This window comes from Rhinopithecus roxellana, chromosome 20, assembly GCF_007565055.1.
Source record: "Rhinopithecus roxellana isolate Shanxi Qingling chromosome 20, ASM756505v1, whole genome shotgun sequence".
In the NCBI taxonomy this organism is placed as follows: Eukaryota; Metazoa; Chordata; class Mammalia; order Primates; family Cercopithecidae; genus Rhinopithecus; species Rhinopithecus roxellana.
In genome coordinates, this window is record NC_044568.1 from 27,358,476 (window position 1) to 27,386,430 (window position 27,955).

A 27,955-nucleotide genomic window follows, 5' to 3' on the forward strand; every position below is an offset into this window, starting at 1 on the left:
CCAGAGCAGAGAAGGAATAGATATCATCATCAAGAGAGGGGAAAGACAAGCTGCTGACTGGGAAAATCACGCCCTATATGACTGACAAAAGACTCCTCCCTAGCGTATATAAAGATCTCCCAGGCCAGGCATAGTGGCTCACACCTGTAATCCCAGCACTTTGGGAGGCTGAGGTGGGCGGATCACCTGATGTCAGGAGTTCAAAACCAGCCTGGCCAACATGGCAAAATCCCGTTTCTACTAAAAGCACAAAAATTAGCCTGGCGTGGTGGCATATGCTTGTAATAATCTCAGCTACTTGGGAGGTTAAGGCAGGAGAATTGCTTGAACCTGGGAGGTGGAGGTTGCAGTGAGCTGAGATCACGCCACTGCACTCCAGCCTGGGCAACAGAGTGAGACTCTGTCTCAGAAAATAAAAAGAAAAACTTCCCACAAACCAATATGAAAAAGACAAATGGCCCGATTAAAAGATGAACAGGAGACTTACACAGGTACTTTGACAAAGAGGATGCCAAAATGACCAATAAGCACACAAAAAAGGCACTCAACACCATTAGTCACCAGCAAATTAAAACCATATAGAGATTCCACCGTATCACTAGAATGGCTAAAATTAAAATGAAAATACCAAGTGTTGACAAGGAGGAGGAGCAGCTCTTCACTCTCATGTACTGCTGGTGGGAATGTAAAATGGAGCCACGATGATGAAAACTGCCTGGCAGTGTGGACAAAAGCAAACCATATGCTTCCCCAATGACTCAGCAATTCAATCTCAGGTATTTACCCAAAAGAAATGAGTACACATGTCCACAAATGACTTCTATCCAAGTGTTCAGAGAAGCTTTCATCCTAACAGTCAAACTGCAAACCCAAACATCCTGCAATGAGTAAATGGATAAACAAATTTTCATATATTCACACAACAGAAAATTACTCAGCCGTGAAAAGGAACGGATCACTCCTAACACACAACATGAATGAATATCTGAGATGGCAAGGAGAGTGAAAGACCCACCCACAAAAGACACATTCAGCACGTTTCCATTTATATGAAACTTCAGAAATGATGAAACTAATCTACAGCGACAGACAGCAAGACAGTGGTTGCCTCTAGGGAGGCCGCTGATTGGAAAGGGGTACACAGGGACCTTCTGGGGGCTGAGGAGTTCTAAATCTCCCCCTGGGTGCTGGTTACACAAGCAAGTGCCTAAGTACACCCATTACCCTGTACATTGAAGGTTTGTGCACTTGCCTGTATGTAAATTACCATCCATTTTTAAATGGGTATTGAGTGATACCCATTTGTGTATGTGGGAGGGCATGGTGCTGGATGCTCAATAGATTCAGGAAACAGAACAGATCTGACCTGGCTCGTGGGCGAGAGGCTGATGAGACACATGATCAAACCCTGAGGAAAGCACGGTGTGGAGATGGAGCCACTGGGGGAGATATCAGGGGGCCAAGGAAAAAGGGCATAGGAGGCAGGGCAAGTCCAGGGAAATGGCAGGTGGGGAGCGACCCACCCTGACCAACATTTCTGCAAGATGATCTTGGCTTGAGAAAAGGAGTGGCTTGGAGAGGGCACATGCAGATGCCTGGACACAGGAGGGGGGTTCCCCACTGCCTGCTGGGAGCTGATGGGGCCCTGGGCTTTCTAGCATCAGCCACAGAGCAGGGAGTGTGAAGATAAACTGGCCATACAGCAGGGGCTGTGTGATAACGAACCCTACAGTTTGATAATGAAAGGGGCACAGTAAACCCTGCCATTTGATAACCAAGGTTCCTGTCCCACTGAGCAACACCTCCTGCCCTCCCAGGCCGCCCTCCCAGCTTTCTCCTTGGAAGATGTGGCGGTGAGTCTCTTCCCTGCTGGAGCCTGAGAACTGCCTCACACTAGCTGCTCCCTGCAGCCCCAGCCACCAGCCACCATTGGACACCCCACCCCTCATGCTGTCTAGGAGGTCCCAGCAGGCAGGATCTGAGCACACACAGGTCAATGCTCCCTAGGATCTGCACATCACCTAGGACTTGACACACACAGCCTCATGGCACTCGCTGGCAGCGCTGAGGAAGGCTCTGCTATCATTGCTCTGTAGAAGGCACCAAGGCTCAGAGACACCACATTGCTGGCCCAAGCACACATAGCTATGAAAAGGCAGAGCCAGGATTCAAGCTCAGGTCTACCTCACTTCACAACCCATGCTCCCAACCCTCCCTGGGAACAAGGACAAGCTTCCATTGGGGACAGGCTGCCCCTAACCCCATTACAAGGTAATGAGCATGGTGGATGCCCTCACTCAAGATGTCCCAGCCCTGGCACACAGTGCTCCCAAGTCTGCTGAACAAACTCCCTCTTTCCTAAAACTCCCCCAAAGAAGGGCAAGCTTGGGCTTTCAAAGCATCAGACAGGGAAGGCTGGTTTCTGCTCGACAGAGGTGCCAGGGCACACAGCACGGCCCCAATCCTTTCCTGTCCCACTCAGCAACCCCCATCCTCTTCCCTGGTCCTGCGGACACAAAACTGACTTGGACATAGTTTCCTTTCATGCAAGTTCCTAGGCTGGGAGGAGGTAAGAGGTGCCCACCAAAGGCATGGCATAAAGCTCTGGGGAGAAGCCAGCAGGGCATGGTGGCTCACGCCTGTAATCTCAGTTCTTTGGGAGGCTAAGGACGGGGGATCATTTGAGGCCAGGAGTTCGAGACCAGCCTGGCCAACATGGTGAAACCCCATCTCTACTAAAAATACAAATATTAGGCCGGTCGCGGTGGCTCACGCCTGTAATCCCAGCACTTTGGGAGGCCGAGGCGGGCGGATCACAAGGTCAGGAGATCGAGACCACCGTGAAACCCCGTCTCTACTAAAAATACAAAAAATTAGCCGGGCACAGTGGCGGGCGCCTGTAGTCCCAGCTACTCAGGAGGCTGAGGCAGGAGAATGGCATGAACCCGGGAGGCGGAACTTGCAGTGAGCCAAGATGACGCCACTGCACTCCAGCCTGGGTGACAGAGCGAGACTCCCTCTCAAAAAAAAAAAAAAACAAAAACAAAAACAAAAATTAGCCAGGCTTGGTGGCAGGTGCCTGAATCCCAGCTACTCGGGAGGCTGAGGTGGGAGGATCACTTGAGCCTAGGAAGCAAAGTTTGCAGTAAGCTGAGATCACACCACTGCACTCCAGCCTGGGTGGCAAAGTGAGACCCTGTCTCAAAAAAAAAAAAAAAAAACAGATCTGAGGAGAAGTACCCAGCAGGGTCCAGGCACATGTGGCCCAGAGTTTAGGGGAGAAGGACCTCCTCCCCTGGGGAATGATGGGGGCCCAAGATGAGGCCATGAAACAGTCAGTAGGAGGGACTCAAACTGCAGCCAAAACGAGGCAGACAGTCAAGCTGTCAGTCAGCCAAGGGACAAATAATGCTGAGTGCTGAGCAAACAAACCCAGATGTTGAGCCCTTACCGGGGGGAGGAAACCCTCAGCACCCAGTGGGCTTGGAACTCTGGGCACGTCTCTGTAGGGGCCGGGGGTATGAGGAGAAAAACCACCATCCATGCCACAGTCACCTCTTCCTTCCCCTAAGGTCGGGGGTTCACGGCACCCAGAGGAGCCCTGGGAGGGTCTGAGCAATTGGGCTGGCCACTCATCCCCAACCCCCCGCCTCGTCCTGGTGGGATGAAGAGGAGCCTTCAGGAAGGTCCTGTTACTATTCCTCTCTGAGAGCTGTGGAGTCAGGGGCTCCAAGGAGAGACTATGGCGGAACTAGGGGACCCTGGTGGCTCAGGGAGCCCCTCTGTAAAGTCAGGAGATGTGGCCCAGTCTGCTGGGAGCCCGTGAGGGGCTGTGAGGAATGCCAACAAGGCACATGGTGGGTGCTCGGTGCAAGCTGGCAGGGAGGAGGACAGCCAGGCACTCTCCCCGCTCTAAACCCTAGATCCCTAGGCTCTGCGACGTGCCTGCCTTCAAACACCTTCCATGGCTTGCCTGTGCCTCCAGAAGCAAGTCCTGCTTCCTCCTCCTGCCTCTCGGGGACCCCCACCTGGCCCAACTCACTTTTCCATCCTTATCTCCCTCCACTTGCTACCCAGCTGCCTGACTTCCATGCATTTGCTCAGGCCTTAGTGCCCCTTGAATGCTCAAAATGCTACCCATCCTGCCAGGTACAGGTGCCACCTCTACCAGGAAGCCTTCCCCAGTGCCCCACCATCACCTCCTCTAGGCCACAATGCCACAGACTTTCCCTCAGGCCTCTCCAGAGAGGATGTCAGGTCCACTTTTGGTAACAGCTCCTTGTTCCTAAGGGGAACCAGCCCTGCAGGGGTGGATTCACGACCAGTGTATATTGAGGAATGGGTGTAAGACTCAGGTAGTCCTGTGAAATTCACTTTCGGGACTTTTGTTAGGACTGTGGGAAAGTGTTCTCATTCAGCTGGCAGTAGGTGTGGGCTACGAGCCACTGGGGCCATCTTTGCTACAGTGGCAGTCAGACTCCAGTGATGCTTGTCCCCTGGAACTCGTCTGTGAATGGTCCCCTCCCACACCACCTGTGTGACCAAAAAAATATTGTGGAAACCACAATGTGCGGCTTCTGAGATTGTGAAAGATATCACAGCTTCCACTCAGCTTTCCTTTGGATCACTCCCTCTAGGGGAAGCCAGACACCATGGTGCGAGGACACTCAAGCAGCGCCAAGGAGGGATCTCTGTACGAGGAACTGAAGCCTCCCACCAGCAGCCAGCACCAACCCACCCTTCATGTGACGAAGCCGCCTCAGAGGCAGACCCTCCAGCCCCAGCCAAGCATTCAGATGACTGCAGCTTGACAGGCAGCTTGATTGCAACCTCATCAGAGAACCCCAGCCAGAAGCACCCAGCTCAGCCTGAACTCCTGACCTACAGAAATTGTGAGGTAATTGGAGTAATTCGTTACACAGCAATAGATTACAAATACAACCTCCCTGTGGGAGAACTGGCCTGAAAAGGAAGCCAAGACAGAGAAATGGAGAGAGAAGCAGTCTTTATGATACCATTTGAGTCCCTGGATCCAGCCATGTCTGAATCCACACAAAGTCTCAAGTCCTCTCTTTCTCCCTTCCCTTTGGTTAGAGTGGGTTTCTGGCACTTGCAGCTCAAAGAACCTGAACTTATTCATGCAGCACCCTCCCTGCTCAGGAGTGACTGAGGGTCCTGTCTTCTCCTCCATCAGACCCATCTACCCATCTGGCTGAGGGCAAGGACCACCTCTCCCCAGCACCACAGGCCCTCACGATATTTCTGCCAGATTGACCTGTACCAGATACTCCCAACAAGAACACAGTGCAGAAACATGGCACCCACTCGGTGCAGCCAGCAGTGTGAGCGCCCCCTCACCCCACGTGGGAGGACAGAGCAGGGCTGACTCCATGCGGTTTCATGCACCCCAGCTCTTCCACACTTGGGACTGAGGTGAACTCCCCAGGGAGAGAGACTCAGAGGTAGCACAGCTTGATAGAGCCACTCCCCCTGGGAGGAGGGGAACATTCCAGTGCATCCACCCACCTCCTCCAGGCCTCTGCCCACATCTCTTCCCAGCTGTGGGCTCAGGGATGTGCAGGGATCTGTTCCTTTCTCATGCTAGGAACATAAGAAAATGCCCAGGTCCATTAGGGCCTTCTGAGCCCTAATCAGTGCTGGTCCTAAGGGGTGGCCTGGGGTAAGCCCCAAAGCCACTCCAAATGAACACATATTCTAAGTAAACAGCATCTTTCCCATTAAACCCAGCACCCCGCAGCTACTGCCCCTCCTAAATCGCTGCTGCTTGGCCCTGTTCCAATGCCAGAACAAGGAAAGATGAACAGCCCGACCTCATGTAAGCAACACAGCCCATTCAAGGGCAGGGAGCTGGCTCCCATGACCCCCAGAGCCCCGATCTCTGCCAGGTCTGGGAGACGGGGCTTTGGAGAAGGAAAGGGGCAGCTGGGGTCATGGTGTGTTGAGTAACAGCAGAGAATCCTAAAAGAACAGATGTGAAAGCGACTGCCCTGCCAACCAAAAGCCCTTATTTCCTTTGAAAAACTTGGCAGCTGGGCCGAACCAGAGGCCGCCTGTCCTTCCCTGCACCCGGCCCAGTGTGACCCATGGACAGGCAGGGAGGAAGGCCACGTCCCTTCCACCAGATCCTCAAAGGGGGCTTCAGACATACCACGAATTGAAAATAGCAGCTCCCAGAACCTCATGTAAAGTGTGACCCCTTTCTTTTTTAACGATTTCACAGGGATGCCTGTATTTTTTTGCATACAAGAAAATCGGGAAGAAAATGTCCCAAATCTTAGGAGTTATCAGTAGGTGATAGAATTTGGCACAGTTTTACTTTAATATTTATCTTTTTGTTCAGATCTGCTTTTCAGTTTTTCTCTAAAGAAAATATACTACCCACATAATTAACAGAGGAGGAAAACCAGCTACAATCAAGAAAAAACAAGAATAAGGAAAAGCAATGCCCTGAGATGGGTAGTTTTCCACCCAACACCAAACTAGGCACCACTTGTAACAGGGTGAAAATGGAAGGTTTTTACCATAATTAAAAATACTACCTTAAGGGCTGGGCGTGGTGGCTCATGCTTATAATTCCAGCACTTTGGGAGACCAAGACAGGAAGATCAGGAGGATCGCTTGAGGCCAGCAGTTCAAGACCAACCAATACAACAGAGTGAAACCTCATCTCTACAAAAAAAATCAGCCTGAGCAGGTGGTGGGCGCCTGTGGTCCCAGCTACTTGGGAAGCTGAGGTGGGAGGATTGCTTGAGCCTGGAGCTCAAGGCTGCAGTGAGCTATGATTGAGCCACTGCACTCTAGCCTGGGCGACAGAGAGGGACCATGTCTCAAAAAAAAAAAAAAAACTACCTTAAAGTCATTGAATATCAATGACTGCCAGTATTACAAAAGGAAATTCACCAGACCACATGTGCCTCCCAGAAATTTCCAATAGCATCTCCAATGTGCTGTTGTGTGAAAAAAAATCAAAACTGAATTAGATCAAGCCTCTGGATACAACTATGAGTTTACGGGATTCAGGGGACAAGGAGCATGCTACACATTACAGGAAGCTCTCCTACAGGTAAAGGGACCCAGCTTCAACAAAAACACTGCATGGAAGACAGAGAGAATGAATGAGTACCAGTCCTACGGATGAAAGACTGTAGAAACGTATCACAGTTTCGTCACGCGGACCTCATTCGGATCCTGATGATTATTATTTTTTAAAGAGACAGGGTCTCTTTCTGTCACCCAGGCTGGAGTGCAGTGGCTCAGCCATAGCTCACCACAGCCTCCAACTCCTGACCTCAAGTAATCCTCCCACCTCAGCCTCTCAAGTAGCTTGGAGGTTACATTACAAAGTACATGCCACTATGCCTGGCTCTGGATCCTGATTTTAAAAAGCTAATAATATATAGGCCTGGCATGGTGGCTCACGTCCCTAATCCCAGCACATTGGGAGGCCGAGGCAAGCGTATCACTTGAGTCCAGAAGTTTGAGACCAGTCTGGGCAATGTGGTGAAATCCTGTCTCTACAAAAAATACAAAAAATTTAGCCTGGTATGGTGGTGCATGCCTGTGGTCCCAGCTATTTGGGAGGCTGAGGTGGGAGGATCACCTGAGCCTGGGAGGTGGAGGTTGCAGTGGACCGAGACTCATCACTGCACTCTAACCTGGGCAACAGACACCCTGTCTCAAAAAAAAAGATAAATCTAATATATAAAATATAAATACATATATATATTTGACATTTACAAAACAATTGGAAGTTTGAACACCAAATTGATAGTTATGATCTTAAAGAATTATTGCTAATGTTTAGCAATATGTGTGGTAAAATATGATTGTTTTTTAAATTTTATTGTCAATTGATCAGTTATAATTGTATATATTTATGGGATACAAAGTGACATTACATATATACAATGTAGAATGATGAAATGAAGTTAATTAACATATCACCTCAAGTATTTAGCACTGTTTGTGGTGAGGACATTTGAAATGACCCTCTTAGTTATTTTGAAATATACATTAACTATAGTCACCATGCTGTGCAATAGGTCTCAAAAAACTTATTCCTCCTAACTAAAACTTTGTATCCTCTGACTGCCTCTCCCTATCTACATCCCTCTCCCCACCCCATCCCTGCCCCCGCTACCTACACACAGCCTCTGGTAACCACCCTTCCACTTGCTGCTTCTGAGTTCAATTGGATTTTTTTGTTGGCGGTGGTCTTTTGGATTTGGTTTGTTTTGTAGAGGCGGGGTGCTATGTTGCCCATGCTTGTTTTGAACAACTGGCCTCAAGCAATTTTCTCACCTCAGCCTCCCAAAGCACTGAGATGACAAGCGTGAGCCACCGCACACAGCCTAGATTTCTTAGACTCCACACATAAGTGAGATTGTGCAGTATTTGTCCTTCTGTGCCTGGCTTATTTACTTAGCGTAATGTCCATTAGGTTCGCCCATGTTCCTTCTTTTTTAAGGCTAAATAATATCTCATTGTGTATGTATGTCTTCATCCATTAAGGGACACTTGTATCTAGATCTTGGCTATTATGAATAATGCTGCAATAATTATGGGAGTGCAGATATCTCTTTGACATGCTACTTTCAAATCCTTTGGACATGTACCCACGAGTGGAAGGAAGGGGGGCCCTACTATTTTCCATAATGGCTGTGCTAATTTGTATTCCCACCAACAGTGCTCAAGGGTTTCCTTTTCTCAACATTTCCTCCAACACCTGTCTCTCTCTCTCTCTTTTTTTTTTTTTTTTTTTTTTTTTTTTTTTTTTTTTGAGAGAGGGTCTTGCCCAGCTGGAGTGCAGTGGTGTGATCATAGCTCACTGAAGCCTCTGAATTCTGGGCTCAAGTGATCCTCCCACCTCAGCCTCCTGACTAGCTAGAACTAACAGGTGCACACTGCCACACCTGGCTTGTTTTTTTTTATTTTTTGTACAGATGGGTTCTCCCTATGTTGCTCAGGCTGGTCTCAAACTCCCAGGCTCAAGCAATCCTCCTGCCTTAGCCTCCCAAAGTGCTGGAATTACAGGCATGAGCCACCACACCTGGCTTCTCTTATCTTTTTAATAATAGCCATTCTAACAGGTGAGAGGTGATACTTCACCGTGGTTTTAATATGCATTTCCCTAATGATTAGTAATGTTGAACATTTTTTCGTACACCTGTTGGTAATTTGTATGGGCTCTTTTGAAAAATGTCTATTCAGATCCTTTGCCCATTTTTAATTGGGTTTGTTGTTGTTGTTGCTGTTACTAAGTTCCTTATCTATTTTGGATATTAACTTCTCATCAGATGTTTGGCTTGCAAATATTTTCTCCCAGTCTACAGGTTGTCTCTTTTGTTAACTGTTTTCTTTGCCATGCAGAAGCTTTTAAGTTTGACATCATCCTACTTGTCTATTGTTGCTTCTGTTGCATGAGATTTTGGGGTCAAAATAACAATTTCCCAGAACAGTATCACATAGCTTTTTCACTACATTTTCTTCTAGTAGTTCTATAGTTTCAGGTCTTATGTTTAAGTCTTCAGTCCATTCTGAGTTGGTTTTTGCATGTAAAGATCTAATTTCATCCTCCTGCATGTGAATACCCAGTCTTCCCAACACCGTTTATTGAAGAGGCTATCCTTTTCCCATGGTGTGTTCTTGGCACGTTTGTCAAAATAATCAGTGGAGTGGACAGGCATGGTGGCTCATGCCTGTAATCCCAGCACTTTGGGAGGCCGAGGTAGGCAGAGCCCTTGAGTTCACCAGTTCAAGACCAGCCTGAGCAGCATGTTGAAACCCCATCTCTACAAAAAATATAAAACTTAACCAAAGGTGGCATGTACCTGTGGTCCCAGTGACTCAGGAGGCTGAAGTAGGGGCGTGGCTTGAGCATGGGAAGCGGAGTTTGCAGTGAGGCAAAATCGCACCACTGTACTCCAGGCTGGTGACAGAGTGAGACACTATCTGAACAACAAACAAACAAATTATTGAGCTGTAACTGTATTCATGGGTTCATTTCTGAGCTCTCTATCCTGTTCCATTGGTTGATACGTCTCTTTTTTTTTTTTTTTTTTTTTTTTTTTTACAGAAACAGGGTCTTATGGGCCAGGCATAGTAGCTCATGCCTGTAATCCCAGCACTTTGGATGGCCCTATCTGTATAAAAAATAATTATATATATATATATATATTTTTTTTTTTTTTTTTAATTGGCTCACTCTGTCACCTAGGCTGGTGTACACTGGCACAATCATAGCTCACTGCAGCCTCAAGCTCCCAGGCTCATGCAATCCTCCCACCTTAGCCTCCCAAGTACCTGGGACTACAGGCTCCTGCCACCACACTTGGCAAATTTTTAATTTTTTTAATTTTTTTTTTTTTTTTTTTTGGTAGAGACAAGGTCTTGCTATGTTGCCCAGGCTAGCTGCAAACTTCTGGCCTCAAGCAATCCTCCCACCTCAGCCTCCCAAAATGCTAGGATTACAGGCATAAGCCACCATGCCTAGCCCAATATGTCTATTTTTATGCCAGCACAGTGCTATGTTAATTACTGTCGCTCTGTAATATATTTTGAAATTAGGTAGTGTGATGCCTTCAGCTTTGATTTTCTTGCTCAAGATCACTTTAGCTATTTGGGGTCTTTTATGGTTTCACCTGAATTTTAGAATTGTTTTTTCTTTTGTTTTGGCAGGGGGCGGGGGCAGGGGACAGGGAGACATCGCTTTCGCTGTAAACCAAAGGTGTGTTCCCTGTTTTTTCTTTTTCTGTGAGAAGTCACTGGAATGTTGACAGAGGCTGCATTCAACATTCTTCATAGCTTCAGGTAGTATGGACATGTGCACGATATTAATTCTTCCAATCCATGAACATGGATAACATCCCATCTATTTGTATCTTGTTCCATTTCTTGGTTCATTGTTTTATAGATTTCAGCATACAGCTCTCTCACCTTCTTGGTTGAATTTATTCCTAAGTATTTCTTCATGTGGCTATTGTGAATGGGATTATCTTCTTGATTTCTTTTTCAGATAGTTAGCTAACATACAGAAATATGACTGATTTTTGTGTGTTGACTTTACAATTTCACTGTGTTAGTTTATTAGTTTTAACAGTTCTTTGGTCATTGTCTGTTTTTTAAGCATCTTATCTTTTAGTAACATAGACTACCATTCTCACAGATGAAGTGACAGGGTGGCTGGAGGGGGCTGTGTGTGGGAGGAGAGGCAGCTCCCAGAGGCCACGGGCTGGAGCCTGCGGAAGCAGAGGCAGGGGTGCGTGGGGTGGTGTGCTGGTGCGCTGCCCTGTCTGCTGCTGTGTCTGTTGGCTTGTTCATAACGAAATGTCAAAACCTTGTCACTGAAAGCACTGTGGGATCTGCCATCTCCTCCGTCTCTCACACGGCAAAGGGGTCATTTTTAGCCCCTTCCTACAGATGAGGATCGTGTGGTCTTGAGAGGGAAGGTAACTCTCCTGAGGTCTCAGGGTCAGAAACACAGACCCAGCCTCAACCCTGCTCCTGACTGGAGAGAGACAGAGAGAGAGAGAGAGAGAGAGAGAGAGACAGACAGACAGACAGACAGACAGACACACAGAGAAAGGCAGTTAGAGACAGACAAGGACAAAGACAGAGACACATGCAAGCTCTTCCTGAGGTCCCCTCCCGCTGGAAGCAAAGGAGGCTCCAGGCTCTGACCCCCTAGGCCCCACCAGCATGTAGCAGCAGACGCCACCGCCTCCACCCCTACCTCAACCCACCTCACCACAGGAGCTTAAAGGCTTCCAGTGCCAACCTGGACGGTGGCGTCAGAACACACTCCCAGCAAAGCCCTCCCCCAGGAGCCCCTCCCTGTCTCATCCTTTGACCACAGAAGAGTGGGCAGTGGAAAGCGCTCAGTGCCTGAGACCTCCACACTCCCAGATGCGGTCCCACCACAAACCTGGGTCCAGCCTGAGGGCACCACAAAGGTAAGAAATGGACCCATTTTTGGCTGGGCGCGGTGGCTCACACCTATAATTCTAGTATTTTGGGAGGCCAAGGCAGGGGTGGATCACTTGAGGCCAGGAGTTTGAGACCAGCCTGGGCAACGTGGTGAAACTATGTGTCTACTAAAAACACAAAAATTAGTCTGGCATGGTGGCACATATCTGTAAATCCCAGCTACTCAGGAGGCTGAGACAGAAGAATCACTTGAACCCAGGAAGCGGAGGCTGCAGTGAGCTGAGATTGTGCCACAGCACTCCAGCCTGGACGACAGAGCAAGACTCCATCTTGGGAAGGAAAAAAGAAAAAAGAAAAGGAAAGAAAAAGATAACGACTTGTTTTAATTTACCCTAAAGAAACAGTCCCACTACATGCAAGGACTTAGCTACAGGCTGTTTAGTGCAGCTCTCTAGCTGCAAAAATGCTGGAAACAACCAAAATATCTGCACCGGGGGCAGAAAATCACCCAGGGCACCTCCTGTGTCAAAGGCAGGGCTGGTGATGTCTGTAACACTTCAACCTCCCTGACCCCCAACTCCACACCCAAAGCCTGGGGCAGACAGAACTCCCCTTACAGGACAATAAGGAAAGTTGTAATGCTCAACTTTTTTTCTTGTAATATGTTGGGGAAAAAAAGTCTGGAAGAATATACACCAATATGCTAATGGGTTACTTCGAGTTCAGATTCTATTAAAAGTTTTTTCCCCACTTTATTACTTATATTTTCTGATTTTTCATTACCTAAATGTGAATTGTTTCTGTACTTTAAAAAATGAAAACTATTTAAAAATAAGAAATGAGCTTTTTCTTCCTCCTGGGAATGCAGCCCAGAGCCCAGGAGGCAGAAACTCTGGCTTCTAGTCCTAGCATTGCTATTGCTTGATCAGGGGACCCCTGAGGGTCACATCACCTCTCTGAGCCTCAGTTTCCCCATCTGTTGAACACCAAACTCACCAAGGTGAGCTCCTGCCATCTTCACTGAGCCTGTCCCCTCCTCTGTGAGATGAGGACCTTAAGGCACAGCTATGAAGGCACATAAACAATGCCTACCCAGGCACATAAACAATGCCTGCCCAGTGGCTGCCTCCACCCCACACCCTGGGGCATGCCTATTGCCAGCCTTTATTCAACCCATTCCTGCTAGCCCCGAAGCCAGTCTGGCAGGGGACCAGTGGCATTAGAAGCCACGCACTGGAATGAAACCATCCTGTCAGCCATGTGTGCAGAGCTCAGCCGCGCTCAACACTGACAAGTCCCGTTCCTCCCGCTTCCACCCACCCTCCAGGAAGGTGGTCTAGCCCCATCTCACAGAGGAAGAACCGAGGCTCAGTGCAGAGAAAGGACTGCCTGCCTACATACACCCAACGAGGACAAAAACAGCAGCTCGGGGGCTCCTCCTGCACCCTCCTCAAGGCGTGGTCAGCGAGCCACCCTGCTGCACCCCTTCTTCAGGGCCAGACACATGGTTGAGGCTGCAGGAGGGATGGACAGAGGCCTGGGACTGTGACAGGAGAGCAGGCTGGAGCCCCAAAGCTTCAGCTCCTCTTCCTCCTCGCCTGAAGCCCCCGGCCATTGCCCACAAACACCAGATTGGCTGAGTCAAGGCAGTGCAATGCTATACCCTCTGCGTGGGGGAGCAGGTCGGGGAAGGGGAGAACCCAAGCTTTTGGCCCAGCACCCTGCAATCACTTCCCAGGACAGTGAACTCGGAGTCCCCAGAGGCCAGGAGGGGGCAATGACGGGAAAGGCTGGCCGGCTAGGCGGGGACTGGGGGACACTGGAGGCCCAAGCACTGGGTAAGGCGCCACCCTGCTGAGCTTCCACTAGTAGCTGCCACGCAGCAACATGGCCAGGGGTACAGGCCTTCTAAGTTGGCAAAAGAAACTAGAAATCTGGGCTTTATGTAAAAATCTTGTGGTTTTCAAATGTTGATGATTAATTCAAAATAAACTTTAAGCACTTCTGCAGTCCTCCTCTCACGGCGCTGGACTCTGCAGTGTGGTCCTGAGCAAGCCATTTCACCTCTCTGGGCTTCAACTGTGTCATCTGTAAAGTGGAGAAACAAGGCCTGGCGACAGGGGATGGTACACACGTTGCCCATACTAAAGATAACAAAAAGCAACAGCAACAATAACAGCTAATGCTCACTGAGTGCCAGAGGCTGTTCTAAGTACCATGAAGTAATGTCATTTCATCATACCACAATCTCATAAGACAGGCATTTTTTTCTTTTTCTTTTTCTTTTTTTAAATCAGGGTCTCGCTCTATCACCCAAACTACAGTGCAGTAGAGTTATCATAGCTCATTGCAGCCTCGAATTCCTCGGCTCAAGTGATCCTCCTGCCTCAACCTCTGGAGTAGCTGGGACCACAGGCATGTGCCACCAGGCCTGGCAATTTTTTGTTTCTTTTTTGGGGAAGAAACAGAATCTTGCTGTGTTGCTCAAGCTAGTCTCAGACTCCTGGCCTAAAGCGTTCCTCCCACCTTGGCCTCCCAAAGTGCTGGGATTACAGGTGTAAGTCACCTCACCAGCAAGACAGGCATTTTTTAAAGCTGTATTTTAAATACTTTCAAAAATCTTTCAGAAAAGTGATAAGTACAAAGAATTCTATGCTTTTTAATCCAGATTTGCCTATTTGTACCATTTTGCTTCCTTCTATTAGATATCTATACATTTGTTTCTCTTTAATATTTGAGAGTGCTCCTTTAGCCTTGCAAATTTCCTAAGAACAAGGGCTCAGATAAACAGTTATCTGATCATTTAATGTTGATATAATACTTTACAGCCCATACCCAATTTTATCAACCATCTCAATAATGTGCTTTATACCTTTTTCCCCACCGTATGCTCACATACTGCATTTTTAAAATTTAATTTTACTTGTTTTAAAATTGTTTATTTTTTAAAATAGAGACAGAGTTTCACCACATTGTCCAGGCTGGTCTCAAACTCCTGACCTCAAGTGATCCACCTGCCTCAACCTCCCAAAGTGCTAGTATTAAAGGTGTGAGCCACTGCACCTGGCCACATACTACATTTTAGGTTTTATGTTTTTTTGTTTTTTTTGAGATGGAGTCTTGCTTTGCCCCCCAGGCTGGAGTGCAGTGTAGTGATCTCGGCTCACTGCAGCCTCTGCCTCCTGGGTTCAAGCGATTCTCCTGCCTCAGCCTCCCAAGTAGCTGGGACTACAGGTACAAGCTACCATGCCCGGCTAATTTTTTGTATTTTTAGTAGAGATGGGGTTTCACCATGTTGGCCGGGCTGGTCACGAACTCCTGAGCTCAGGTGATCCACCCGCCTCGGCCTCCCAATGTGCTGGAATTACAGGCGTGAGCCACCTCGCCCGGCCAATTCATTTTGTTGTCACCTCTCTTCAATGTCCTTTAACCTGGAGGTTAAATCCCTGGCCTTTGAGATAAGCATTCTTTTTTTTGTTTTTTTTTTTTTGAGACGGAGTCTCGCTCTGTCGCCCAGGCTGGGGTGCAGTGGCCGGATCTGAGCTCACTGCAAGCTCTGTCTCCCGGGTTTACGCCATTCTCCTGACTCAGCCTCCCAAGTAGCTGGGAGTACAGGCACCCGCCACCTTGCCCTGCTAGTTTTTTTTTTTTTTTTTTTTTTTTTTTGTATTTTTTAGTAGAGACGGGGTTTCACCGTGTTAGCCAGGATGGTCTCGATCTCCTGACCTCGTGATCCGCCCATCTCGGCCTCCCAAAGTGCTGGGATTACAGGCTTGAGCCACCACGCCTGGCCTTGAGATAAGCACTCTTACTGTCCACATTTTATAAGTGAGAAACTGAAGGCTCAGTTGAAACACTTGCCCAAAATCACACAGCTACCAAACATTAAGGTGGGACTCAAGCTCGGGGGACTCTCTTTAGAGCTTGTGCTGCTCTTGTCTTCCAGGCCCAAGAGTTTCCAAAGAAAGACCTTTGTTGTTAACTGAACAGGGGATCCCTCTGCAAACAGCTGCTCAAGGCGCCTCACTCAGCACGTGGTCATTAACTGAAGGAGCACTCTCCTGTGCACACATGGGCTGGGCCTCAGGCTGCCTGCTCCCCACGCCTGGCAATGGCCCTAGCCAGATGCCCACCACCCCCGCCCAGCAGGGCCCCACGTAGCTATTTCCAGAGAAAGAATGTGCTCACCTGCAAAGGAGTCCCCCCACCTCCTGGCAAACTGGGTGATAACGAGGGCCTCAGAGAGCTGGGGCCAGCAGTGCCTGCCATGTTCTCCCCTTATAGTCCAGGCCCAAATGTCCAGGTCTAAAAGGCAGAGCCTGAAGTCGTAATTGCCCGCAGGCCACATCCCTAACCCACAGACCAGGGCTCAGGGGGAACCCATGAGGTCAACTGTCTAAGAGGGGCCTGAGTACTTTGGTTTGTTGTTGTTGTTGTTGTTGTTGTTTGAGACAGAGTCTTGCTCTGTCACCCAGAGCAAGCTGGAGTGCAGTAGCGCAATCGCAGTTCACTGCAACCTCCGCCTTCCAGGCTCAAGTGATTCTCCTGCCTCAGCCTCCCGAGTAGCTGGGATTACAGGCACCCACCACCATTCCCAGCTAATTTTTGTATTTTTAGTAGAGACGGGGTTTCATCATGTTGGCCAGGCTGGTCTCAAATTCCTGACTTCAAGCGATCTGCCTGCCTCAGCCTCCTAAAGACCTAGGATTACAGGCGTGAGCCACTGCGCCAGGCCAGAGCCTGAGTACTTGCTAAGACACACAATAGGACCATACTGGAAGGGTTACAGGAAGAAGACACAGCAAAGGGCAAGGCCTGGGAGGTGGGAATGGTGCAGGTTCTTATGCAGAGAGCAGAAAGCACTCAAGGGGCCCACACACAGTCTGCACATCTGGGAAGAGGAGGCAGGACCCAGGTAGCTTCCCAACCACCATGAGCCACAGATCCCAGCAGACACACAGCAGAAGAGGTGACATGCCAGCAAGAAGCTCTGCCACCGACCAACAGGGCATCGTCCACCTGAGTCCCAGGCCATTCTGTTAGGCTGTGAGGCTAATGTGTACTGAAATACCTCAAAATCCTGGAACCTCACCATGTGTTATCCTGTCAAATTCAGAAATTGGCATCAGCCTCCAGACCTCATCTGCAAATCCAATTCTAAGATTCAGAAGCAGCAGAACTGCTCTTGAAAATTTACCAGAGCAAACACAAAGGGAATAAAGTTTTGCTTTTCTTCCTCATTGCTGGCAATTTTGAAAACGCAGAAAGCATGACTAAATAAGAAAGTGATCTGTCCACAAACTCCCCCAAAGATACCCTAAATTTTTGTACAGGGTATCTGTAAAAAGTAACGGTCCCTCCTTACCCTTCAATGCACAAAAGCACAGCCTGGCCTGCCTGCAGTGTGAGTGTTTGGGGTCAAAGTGCATCCACTCGGTCTCCCCTACTGGCCACAGCAGGGCCCACACCTAACTCACCTCTCTGCCTCCTGCCCAGACACAGGCCGCCCCTTGCTGGATTCAGCCAGGGATAGGAAGGAGGAGACATAAACCCCTCTCCATCAGCAACATTCCTTTGTGCCCATCAAGAAGGGGGCTCCAAGAGGTGGGGGTTAGGAGCAAAGCCCCAGGGCAACTCTAGGTACAGTGTAGGAACGGGAAGAGGAAGAGGTGGGCGGGGCAAAGGCAGGGAATGTGTGCTGCCTGCGGTGGGGCACTCACCAGGCCCACTTGACTCTGCATTCGGGGGTGGGGCTCAGGCTGATGTGGATGCAAACGGGCTACACCTAGACCACATCAGAACAGCCCAGCTCCTTGCTACCAGACCTGTGAGGACCTCAGCTCTCTCACCTGCAAATGGGCTGGTCGTTTGGGTCCTGCCTGACTTATGATTAAAGATACAAGGGATACGCAGGGGCTTTGTAAGGGCCTTGGAAATTGGAAGGCTCCCTGGGAGGGCCCAGCAGGCCTCACCTCTCCCTGCTCCCCTCTGTGAAAAGCCCAAAAGTACCCATTCTTTCAAGCCCAGGGGCACTCAGGGCCTGTGTGGCTGCTGAAGGAAGAGGACCCAGCACCTAGGGATCCCAAATACTGAGCAGTGGGGAGGCAGCTTTAGAAGACCTGGTCCTGTGAGGCCAGGCTCCCAGCCACAGAAGACAGCTTCAGATGGAGAAGAAACTCAATAATAAAAATCAGGAGTCAAAGAAAAGAAAAGAAAAAGAAAAAGAAAAGAAAGGAAGGATGGGTACGGTGGCTCACACCTGTAATTTCAGCACTTTGGGAGGCTGAGGCAGGAGGATCACTTGAGCCCAGGAGTTCAAGACTAGCCTGGACAACATAGTGAGACCATGTGTCTACAAAAAAAAAAAAAAAAAAAAAAAAAAAAAATCAATAAATTAGCCGGGCATGGTGGCGCACACCTGTATGTAATCCCAGCTGCTACTAGGGATGCTGAGGTGGGAGGATCACCTGAGCCTGGGAGGTGGAGGCTGCACTGAGCCATGATTATGCCATTGCACTTCAGTCTGGAGGACAGAGCAAGGCCCAGTTTCAAGAAAAAAAAAACCCTGCCTCCGCATATGGATTCAACTCATCAGATAGTGGGGAAGAGGGTTCTCACCCCTCTACCCAGGCCCAGTCAGCCACTTCTGTGGGGTCCCCCCATAAACCTGGAGTCTGACTCCTCCCCACAGCCTGCCCCCAGCTCCACAGCCCACAAACTCCCTTCTACAAGGGCACCTGCCCATGTTTGAAGGCATTCACTGAACCCCAGAACCCCCTCCTCTCAGGGCCCAAAGCCCCTGCCTAAGTCCCCACAGCTGTAGCCTCACCCAGAGTCCACTACAGTCCTGTTGGTCATTCATTCAGTCATTCAATCTCTGGAGCATCACTCTGGACCGGGCCCGAGGGGGCTTCAGTCGACCACACAGGGTATCCTGCTCCTCATTTTAAGGGCTCTACTTCTGTTCACGGCGCCCACGCGGTCATTTCCAGCTTCAGCTCTGGGGCTCAGAAAGGAGTTCCTGGCTTGGAGGGAGGGGACCTGAGACATAAACCAGGAGAGGGAACAACTCCAATCCATGGAGAGGCTCCAGCCTCTCTCTCCCAACAGGGGTCGGCTCCCATTGTCACTTCCTCATGTGCGAGGCATCTGGGTTCCCAGGTTGGGATCCGAGGCAGGGGCCGGGCCTGGCTCACTCTCCCATGGACCCTGGTCCTCTTTGGCCACGGAGGGGTCCTGCTCTCTACCGGCTCTGGCGCAAGCGCTGCAGACCCACAGCCCGGTCCTGCGCCCACAGAGGCTGCTACCCTGTGCAGTGTTTGCTTCCAACAGGCCCCGCCGCCCGGAGCCAGCCCTGCTCTGCGCCCTAAGCCAGCCGGGCTCCACCGCAGGGGTCTGGGGCCGGGCGGCCTCCCTCGGGTCTCAGTCTTGTCATCAAAGCGGGCTCCGGCTGGGGCAGCGTCTGGGAAGTGTATCCCTGCCGGCCGTGCCTAAGTGGGGAGGTCGTGGCCCGAGGGAGGGTCTCGGAGCATTCCCGACCCACCCGGGCAGGAGCCGCCACCGCCGGGCGCCCGCGAGGCCGGGGAAGGACGGGCCGGGAGAGGGGCCACCCGCCCGTCTGTGTGGGGACCGCGCGGCGCGGGGCAGCGGCCACGGGCACCCCCCGACCCCGGGCGCATCCCGGGCCCGCCCGCCGCGCTCCTCTGCGCCCCGCGCTCACCTGCCGCGCGCTCCCGCTCCACCGCCGCCAGAGTGACCGCCCCAGTGGCCGCGGGCTGGCCCGGCACTCACCGCGGGCGGGGAAGGAGGAGCGGCCGCAGGCGCCCCCCGCTGGCCGCGTGTCCCAGGCCCGGGGCGCGGGGGCGGGAGCCGGGGCGGGGGACTGGGGGGCGCCCCGTAGGCCGCGTCCACCCTGCAGGCGCAGCTGCCCCCGCCCCTCCCCGGCCCCAGCTCCCCCAGAACCGTGGGAAATGCGCTGACGCGGGAGGGACCGGCCGGGCAAGCTCGGGGCGCGGCAGGAAGGAAAGGCGTCCCAGCAGGACTTTCTCCAGGTACCGCGCGCACGTGCTGGGGAGCGCCAGGCCCGCCCCACCCCCAGAGGGAAACACTTTCTAGCAAACTCTTGCAGTGTTTCTGCCCCAGGCCTCCCCTCCCCTCCAGGAGAGCCAGTGTTTCTGGAAGGATCCACAGACGGCGGGCCAGTGCCCTCCTCCCAAGCCGGGGGAGCTTTGGTCCCGCCTTGCGTCTCACTCAAGCCTTAACCTCCTATGGCAGGGCTCAGAGGCGGGAGATGACCGCAACCACCCCTGTAGGTGTCCTCAGAAAGTAGGTGTTGTAATCTCGTTGTGATCCCTGCAGCTCAGGGTGGGGCCCCAGTGTTGGCAGAAAAAAAAAAAAATCTGCCCTGTTTCCAAGAAACTCAGACAGGGTGAGCAAGAAAGCCTCCTGTGAGTCACCCTGGGAGGGGCAGAGGAGACCGTCCGCGGGAGTAATCAAGTCCACGAGGGCATTTCTCACTTGCAGGCCTCCATGAGTCCCGCCCTTTCCCACTGGTCTTAGAACTCCCAGGAATTGGGAGTTCCCACTTCACTGAGAGGGGTTACAGAAGCACCTGTTATGCCCATTTCTCAGGTCCGACCCCCAAGGCCCTAGCAGGTCTTCATAGAAAGGGCCAGAGAGTCTGTAGTTTAACAAGCACTCGGGGGATCTATGACAAACAGGTAGGAGAAACGTTGATGTACTGGGAACCTATGGTGGGATCCTGGAGCCTGGTACCCCAGCTCACCCTAGAGGGGAGAGATTCTGGTGTGGGAGGGCGTTGCCCCCCGCGGTGGGCCTGGAACCTAGCCCGAGGCCACCCACGTTGAAACCATGCTGAGAAATCAGATGGCCAAGGCTGGAAGGTGGAGCCTCTGATTTCCACTCCAGATGGCGACAGGGAGGTCCCACCTGAGACTTACATCCCAGCAGCAGCAAGCCCACTGGGCTTCCCGCGCTGTTCAGGCCGCTCCTCTGGGCTCGTGCAGTCCCCGGGCATCAAGCATGGTGGCAATTGGCTCTCTGGGCTGGTGCGACTCCACTATTCATCGGCCTTCCCGTGGAGGGCCCTGGCCGGGTCACTGCAGCATCCTGAGGGCTCACCCGGGAAGATCTGAGCAGCTGGGGCCTCCCTGCTCTGGTAATGGGAATCCCGGCAGCAATGAAGAATGGGAATAGGATTATCAGCAGAGCCAGCTTCCGAACGCACTGCCCACCCCCGGCAGCCCCACCCCTTCAGCAGAACCTTGAAAACGAAGAAACCCACCTGTTTCCCCAAGGCCTCCAGAACAGCCAGTGCCTCAGTCCTGGGACACGGTGACCTCTGCCAAGGTCAGCCCTAGAAAGAGAGAGGGGAGCGGAGCAGCTATGGAAGAGGGTCCTGCTGGGACCCACCTTCAGTGCTCTCCAAGCGAGGAGCCCTCAGCCCTTTCTGGTGTGTGGAAGAGTGCTATCACTTCCCAGTCCGTCATCTGTGTGTCATATTCACGCAAATCTATGAGCAAGTCTCCTGACAGCAGACAGGAAAACAGAGCTGGAGAAAGTGAGTTACACACCATGCCTGCATCACTGCTCCAGTCAGGACTGTCAGGACATATCCATCATCCCCATGGTCCCCATAGCCACTGTGGACCTGTCAGCAGAATCACCCCATTGTATACTCCGGCCTCAATAGGGGATTCTCAACTGGTAGCCAGCAACGGAGTCACCTAGAGGTCTCGTGAAGGCATACGTGGCTGGGTTCCACTCAGTTTCGAATTCAGCAGACCTGGGTGGGTACTGAAACTTTTAACTTCTGTCTCACTCCCAGGTTACGCTGATGCTTCTGGTCCTTGGCAGACTGGGTAGCGAGTCTCTAAGGCACTGGATTCCAAGTAAGGTTGGAGTCCCCTTCCCAGAGATTCTGGTCCTTGGGTGGGGTCTGGGAATATGCAGTAGTTTTCAAACCCAGGTGAGTTTAATTTGTGACAAGGATGTTACTTCACATCAGAAAGGAAAAGGAATGGCTTTTTTTTTTTTTTTTTTTTTAAGAACCACAGCTGGATAAACTGGTGGCACATGGCTGTGGTCCCAGTTACTCGGGAGGCTGAGGGAGGAGGATCACTTGAGCCCGGGAGGTGGAGGCTGCGGTGAGTGGTGATTGCACCACTGCACTCTAGCCTGGGCAACATAGAGAGACATGGGCACACACAACCACATCTGGTTATTTTGTTTGTTTGTAGAGAGAGGATCTCACTATGTTATCCAGGCTGATCTTGAACTCCTGGGCCCAAGTGACCCTCTTGCCTCAGCCTCCAAAGTGCTGGGATTAGAGGCATGAGCCACTTGCACCTGGCCTAAAAATTTTTTTTTTTTAATAAAAAACAATTTTACACCAGCAGTGGCATGAGCTTGTAGTCCTACCTTTCGGGAGGCCAAGGCAGGATGATCCCTTGAGCCCAGGAGTTTGAGACCAGCCTGGGCAACATAACAAGACCCCTGTCTTTTTAAAAAAACAAACAAACAGGCCGGGCGCGGTGGCTCAAGCCTGTAATCCCAGCACTTTGGGAGGCTGAGACGGGCAGATCACGAGGTCAGGAGATCAAGACCATCCTGGCTAACACGGTGAAACCCTGTCTCTACTAAAAATACAAAAAACTAGCCGGGTGAGGTGGCAGGTGCCTGTAGTCCCAGCTACTCAGGAGGCTGAGGCAGGAGAATGGCGTAAACCTGGGAGGCGGAGCTTGCAGTGAGCTGAGATCTGGCCACTGCACTCTAGCCTGGGCAACAGAGTGAGACTCTGTCTCAAAAAAACAAACAAAAACACAAACAAACAAACAAAAACTAATAGAGTTCTTTGTGCTTGAAAATGAAACCTATAAGAGAAAATGTTAGTAATTTTGGAGTGGAGAAGTATGCATGGGAAATTGAATGCACACGGAAGAGCTGCTTTTGAAAGTTGCATGTCTCTGTCCAGATGAGGAAGTCTCCAGATGTCCATGTCTAATGTGTTTGTGATTTTATTTGTTTATTTATTTATTGAGACAGAGTCCTGCTCTGTCTCCCAGGCTGGAGTGCAGTGGCGCACTCTCAGCTCACTGCAACCTCCACCTTCCGGGTTCAAGTGATTTTCCTGCCTCAGCCTCCCAAGTAGCTGGGACTACAGACACCCACTACCATGCCCAGCTAATTTTTGTTATTTTTAGTAGAGACGGGATTTCACCATGTTGGCCATGCCAGTCTCGAACTCCTGACCTCAAATGATCCATCCCCCTCGGCCTCCCAAAGTGCTGGGATTATAGGCATGAGTCACCACACCCGGCCATGTTTATGATTTTAATTAGCCACTGTGTTGATAAGCTCCAGAATGCAGTGCCCTGGGGTCCCTCCTAATTTGTAAGTGCCCAGTGCCCACTGCTCCAGGGAACTCTGCATGTGTTGCCTGAGTCAGTTTCTGTGGTGGGCAACAGTTTGGGGCTTTATTTCACTTGTGCAGCGAGAAGATTTAAACATTTAAAATCAACCACAACAGAAGCTAAGAATCACGTATTTCAGCCACCCCAACCCTGCCCTTCACCAGGCAATGAGAGCGACATCCAAGTAGGAGAATATAAAAGTTTCCCGAGTGATACCTGTCCTTTCAGTCTTTTTACAGCCTCTTGATGCATCACTACGCAGAGCATGGCCTTAGCATTCTCAGACAGATGGTCCTTGCTGCCTGTCCCAGAGGAAGGAGGAGCTCCCTCCTTTCCCACACTTCCTCCAGCGGTGCTCACCACAGGACAGAAGCTTAATGAATGCCTATGCACAGGCAATACTGCTCACTCTCTTTATATATATATGTGTGTGTGTGTGTGTGTGTGTGTGTATATATATATATATTTTTTTTTTTTTTGAGACAGAGTCTCTCTGTCACCCAGGCTGGAGTGCAGTGGTGCGATCTTGGCTCACTGCAACCTCTGCACCCCCGGGTTCAAGAGATTCTCCTGCCTCAGCCTCCAGAGTAACTGGGATTGCAGGTGCCCGCCTGGCTGATTTTTGTAGTTTTAGTAGAAATGGGTTTTCACCATGTTGGCCAGGCTGGTCTCCAACTCCTGACCTCAGGTGATCCACCCACCTTGGCCTCCCAAAGTACCGGGATTACAGGTGTGAGTCCCCGTGCTCAGCCATAATTCTTTTTTTTTTTTTTTTTTTAAGAGACGGAGTCTCGCTCTGTCGCCCAGACTGGAGTGCAGTGGCCGGATCTCAACTCACTGCAAGCTCCGCCTCCTGGGTTTATGCCATTCTCCTGCCTCAGCCTCCTGAGTAGCTGGGACTACAGGCGCCCGCCACCTTGCCCGGCTATTTTTTTTTTTTTTTTTTTGTATTTTTTAGTAGAGACGGGGTTTCACCGTGTTAGCCAGGATGATCTTGGTCTCCTGACCTCGTGATCCGCCCGTCTCAGCCTCCCAAAGTGCTGGGATTACAGGCTTGAGCCACCGCGCCCTGCCTCAGCCATAATTCTTAATTAAAAAGGGAAAGAAGGCCAGGCATGGTGGCTCATGCCCGTGATCCCAATACTTTGGGAGACTGAGGTGGGCAGATCACTTGAGGCAGGAGTACAAGACCAGCCTGGCAAACATGGTGAAACCCCATCTCTGCTAAAAAAAAAAAAAAAAAAGAAAAAAAAAATACAAAAATTAGCCGGATGTGGTGGCACATGTCTGTAATCCCAGCTACTCAGGAGACTGAGGCAGGAGAATCGCTTCAACCTGGGAGGTGGAGGTTACAGTGAGCCAAAATCATGCCACTGCACTCCAGCCTGGGCGATAGAGTGAAACTCCATCTCAGAAAGAAAGAAAGAAAGAAAGAAAGAAAGAAAGAGAGAGAGAGAGAGAGAGGGAGGGAGGGAGGGAGGGAGGGAGGGAGGGAGGGAGGGAGGGAGGAGGAAGGAAGGAAGGAAGGAAGGAAGGAAGGAAGGAAGGAAGGAAGGAAGGAAGGAAGGAAGGAAGGAAGGAAGGAAGGAAGGAAGGAAGGAAGGAAGGAAGGGAAGAAAATTTAAGAAGCAGCTAAGAGTGCCAGTCCTTCCCCTACCCCAGCAGGAACCTGTAAGCCTTTTCTCCAGAAGAAGGTAAAATAGTCTCTGAATTGGGGAACGCCAAGCCCAGCTGTGGGCAGGGCTACCCAACTGAAAACTGGAAAACTTTAAAGGCAAATTCACATGGAAGGCTGGGACACCCGCCTCCCCCCACCTCACACTAGCCCTCTTCCCTGCTCAGCTCCCAGGATGTCGGTGGCCCAGAGCCTTACCCCCAGGCTGGAGGAATTCTTTGGGGAACCCCACAGCCTGCTAATTCTTACAGAAGCACACCACTGACTTAGCCACACTGATTGACAGAGCTTCCCCCCAGCTCTTAAATATGTGCAGGTAACCAGGAATCACCAGAAATCCATGGACAGCCTCAACCCTACAGAGAGTCCAAAACAACAAATGAGAAAAAAGCTAACAGAGACTATGCAGGCAGACAACAACCTAACAAAATGATACCATTCACATCCCCAGAGATTCCAAACATATATTGTAACTAGGAAACAAAATCGGATACCTTTTTTTTTTTTTTAACAAGGAATATTTGGGGCCAAGAAAAGGACTTGGAAAGTAAAAACATGATAACAGAAATTTTAAAACAACAGAAAATTTGGAAGTGGAACAAAAAGTCAGAGATGGAAAATAGAGAAGAAAAGATAAAATGAGAGGATCAGTCCAGGAGATGCAGCACCTGAATAATTATGGAGTTCCTGAGAAAACAGAAAGGAGGGGAAAAAATAATTCCAGAAGCTTTCCCAGGACTGCAGGACATACAGTACCACATCAGATGCCCCATCACATCAAGTTCCCAGTGCAGTAGATGAAAATAGACTCGCCTAACTTTCGTAATGGTGACATTTTAGAACACAAAGAGGAGATCCTAAAAGTTTCAAGAAGGAAAGGTTACAACAAGCTTTAGACTTCTCACAACAACACTGGGAGTGATGAAGCAATGTTTCAAATTCCAGAGGAAAAATGTTTTCAACCCAGGATTCTATATCCAGCCAAACTCTCAATTGAGAGTAAATGAAGAACAAAAGCATTTTCAGATGTCTACTGCCTGTGCACACTTCCAGAAAGCTACTGGGGGATGAGCACCAATGAAAGGAGACAGTTTATCAAGAAAGAGGGAAACACAAGACACATAGGAGAGGAATTGCCCCATGGGGTGCATGGAGGAAAGTGTCATTCAGGATGAAGTTTGTGTGCTGGGCACAGCTGGCCAGAAACTCCAGGACAAATGCCTCTGAGAAGATGACAGTGATAAAATACCTTACGTGCTAAGCATTTGGAGGGGCTTAGAACATTGGCATAGTTTAGGGTGAATTAGTAAACAACATGGAAAACAAAAACCCCGGGAAAAACAAAAAGAACTTGCGTGGAAAAAGAAATATTACACAGCTCGGGCCAGGCACAGTGGCTCACACCTGTAATCCCAGCACTTTGGGAGGCCAAGGCGGTTGGATCACGTGAGGCCAGGAGTTTGAGGCCAACCTGGCCAATATAGTGAAACCCCATCTCTACTAAAAATACAAAAATTAGCTGGCCGGGCGCAGTGGCTCAAGCCTGTAATCCCAGCACTTTGGGAGGCCGAGACCGGTGGATCACGAGGTCAGGAGATCGAGACCATCCTGGCTAACACGGTGAAACCCCGTCTCTACTAAAAATACAAAAACTAGCCGGGCGAGGTGGCGGGCGCCTGTAGTCCCAGCTACTCGGAGGCTGAGGCAGGAGAATGGCGTAAACCCAGGAGGCGGAGCTTGCAGTGAGCTGAGAACTAGCCACTGCACTCCTGCCCGGGTGACAGAGCGAGACTCCGTCTCAAGAAAAAAAAAAAAAAAAAAGTAGCTGGGCGTGGTGGTACATGCCTGTAATCCCAGCTACTCAGGAGGCTTAGGCAGGAGAACTTAGGCTTAAACCCAGGAGGCAGAGATTGCAGTGAGCTGAGATCACGCTGCTGCACACCAGCCTGAGTGACAGAGCAAGATTCTGTTCCCCACCAAAAAAAAAAAAAAAAAAAAAAAAATTCAGACAATGAGGCAGGGAGGATCACTTGGGCCCAGGAGGTCAAGGTTGCAGTGAGCCCTGATTGCGCCACTGTACTCTAGCCTGGGCAACACAGCAAGACCCTGCCTCAAAAAAAATAATTTAAAAAGATAAATAAAAATAAAGAAATATTATACAGCTCAGTTGATAAGAACAGCCCTTACACAATCACTATAATGTGAACACTGAATATTGGGCTAACCAAAATTCATTTTAACTCTATTGGGAGGCTAGGGCACAGAAGTAGTTCAGGGGTGGTGGGAAGTCAACACAATTTCAAGAACTAAGAATCAAGAATCAAGAAGTAGCAATAGAGGTCTATTGTTTAGAGACATGGAGGTAAACACAGCACCTCAGAAAACCACCAAAAGTTGGAAATAGCTGCCTTAGAAGATGGGGAAAGTAGAGGGAGGGACAGAGGACAAAGTGCTCATAGTCCCAACTGCTTGGGAGACTGAGGCGGGAGGATGGCTTGAGCCCAGGATCTCCAGACTGTAGTGGGCTATGATAGCCTCTGTGAATAGTCACTGAACTGCAGCCTGGACAACACAGCCAGACTCATCTATTTAAAAATTAAAATAAAATAAAACACTATTTGTCTTTAAACTATGATGAAACTGGTGCCCTAGTCCTATCCACCTGCTTTCACCTGTCTTGGCAGGGCCCAGCCCACCTCCCCAGCGCCTCTGCAGCGCTTCCTGTGCTCTGCCGTGTTGCTTAAGCACCTGTCTCAACAGGCTTCCCTGTGCTGCCTGCTAACCTCACATCTCCCCACAGAGATATCTTAGGCAGTGATGCCTGACACGTGAAAGCACATTTTTTTAAAAAAAATTGGATTCTTAAAAACGAAGATGTGTGGCATAACCCACCTTGTGACTA

General features: G+C 50.1%; 1 protein-coding gene across 1 annotated transcript in view; it reads right to left on the bottom strand.

Moving 5' to 3' along the window:
* ADCY7 (adenylate cyclase 7) overlaps positions 1 to 19,728 on the bottom strand; it is a 73,639-nt gene extending 53,911 nt beyond the window's left edge. Inside the window, exon 1 of the mRNA XM_030925210.1 lies at positions 19,667 to 19,728. The gene's annotated coding sequence lies outside the window, so the exon portion shown is untranslated. The remainder of the gene's footprint in view (positions 1 to 19,666) is intronic.
* Between the last annotated feature and the right edge of the window lie 8,227 nt (positions 19,729 to 27,955).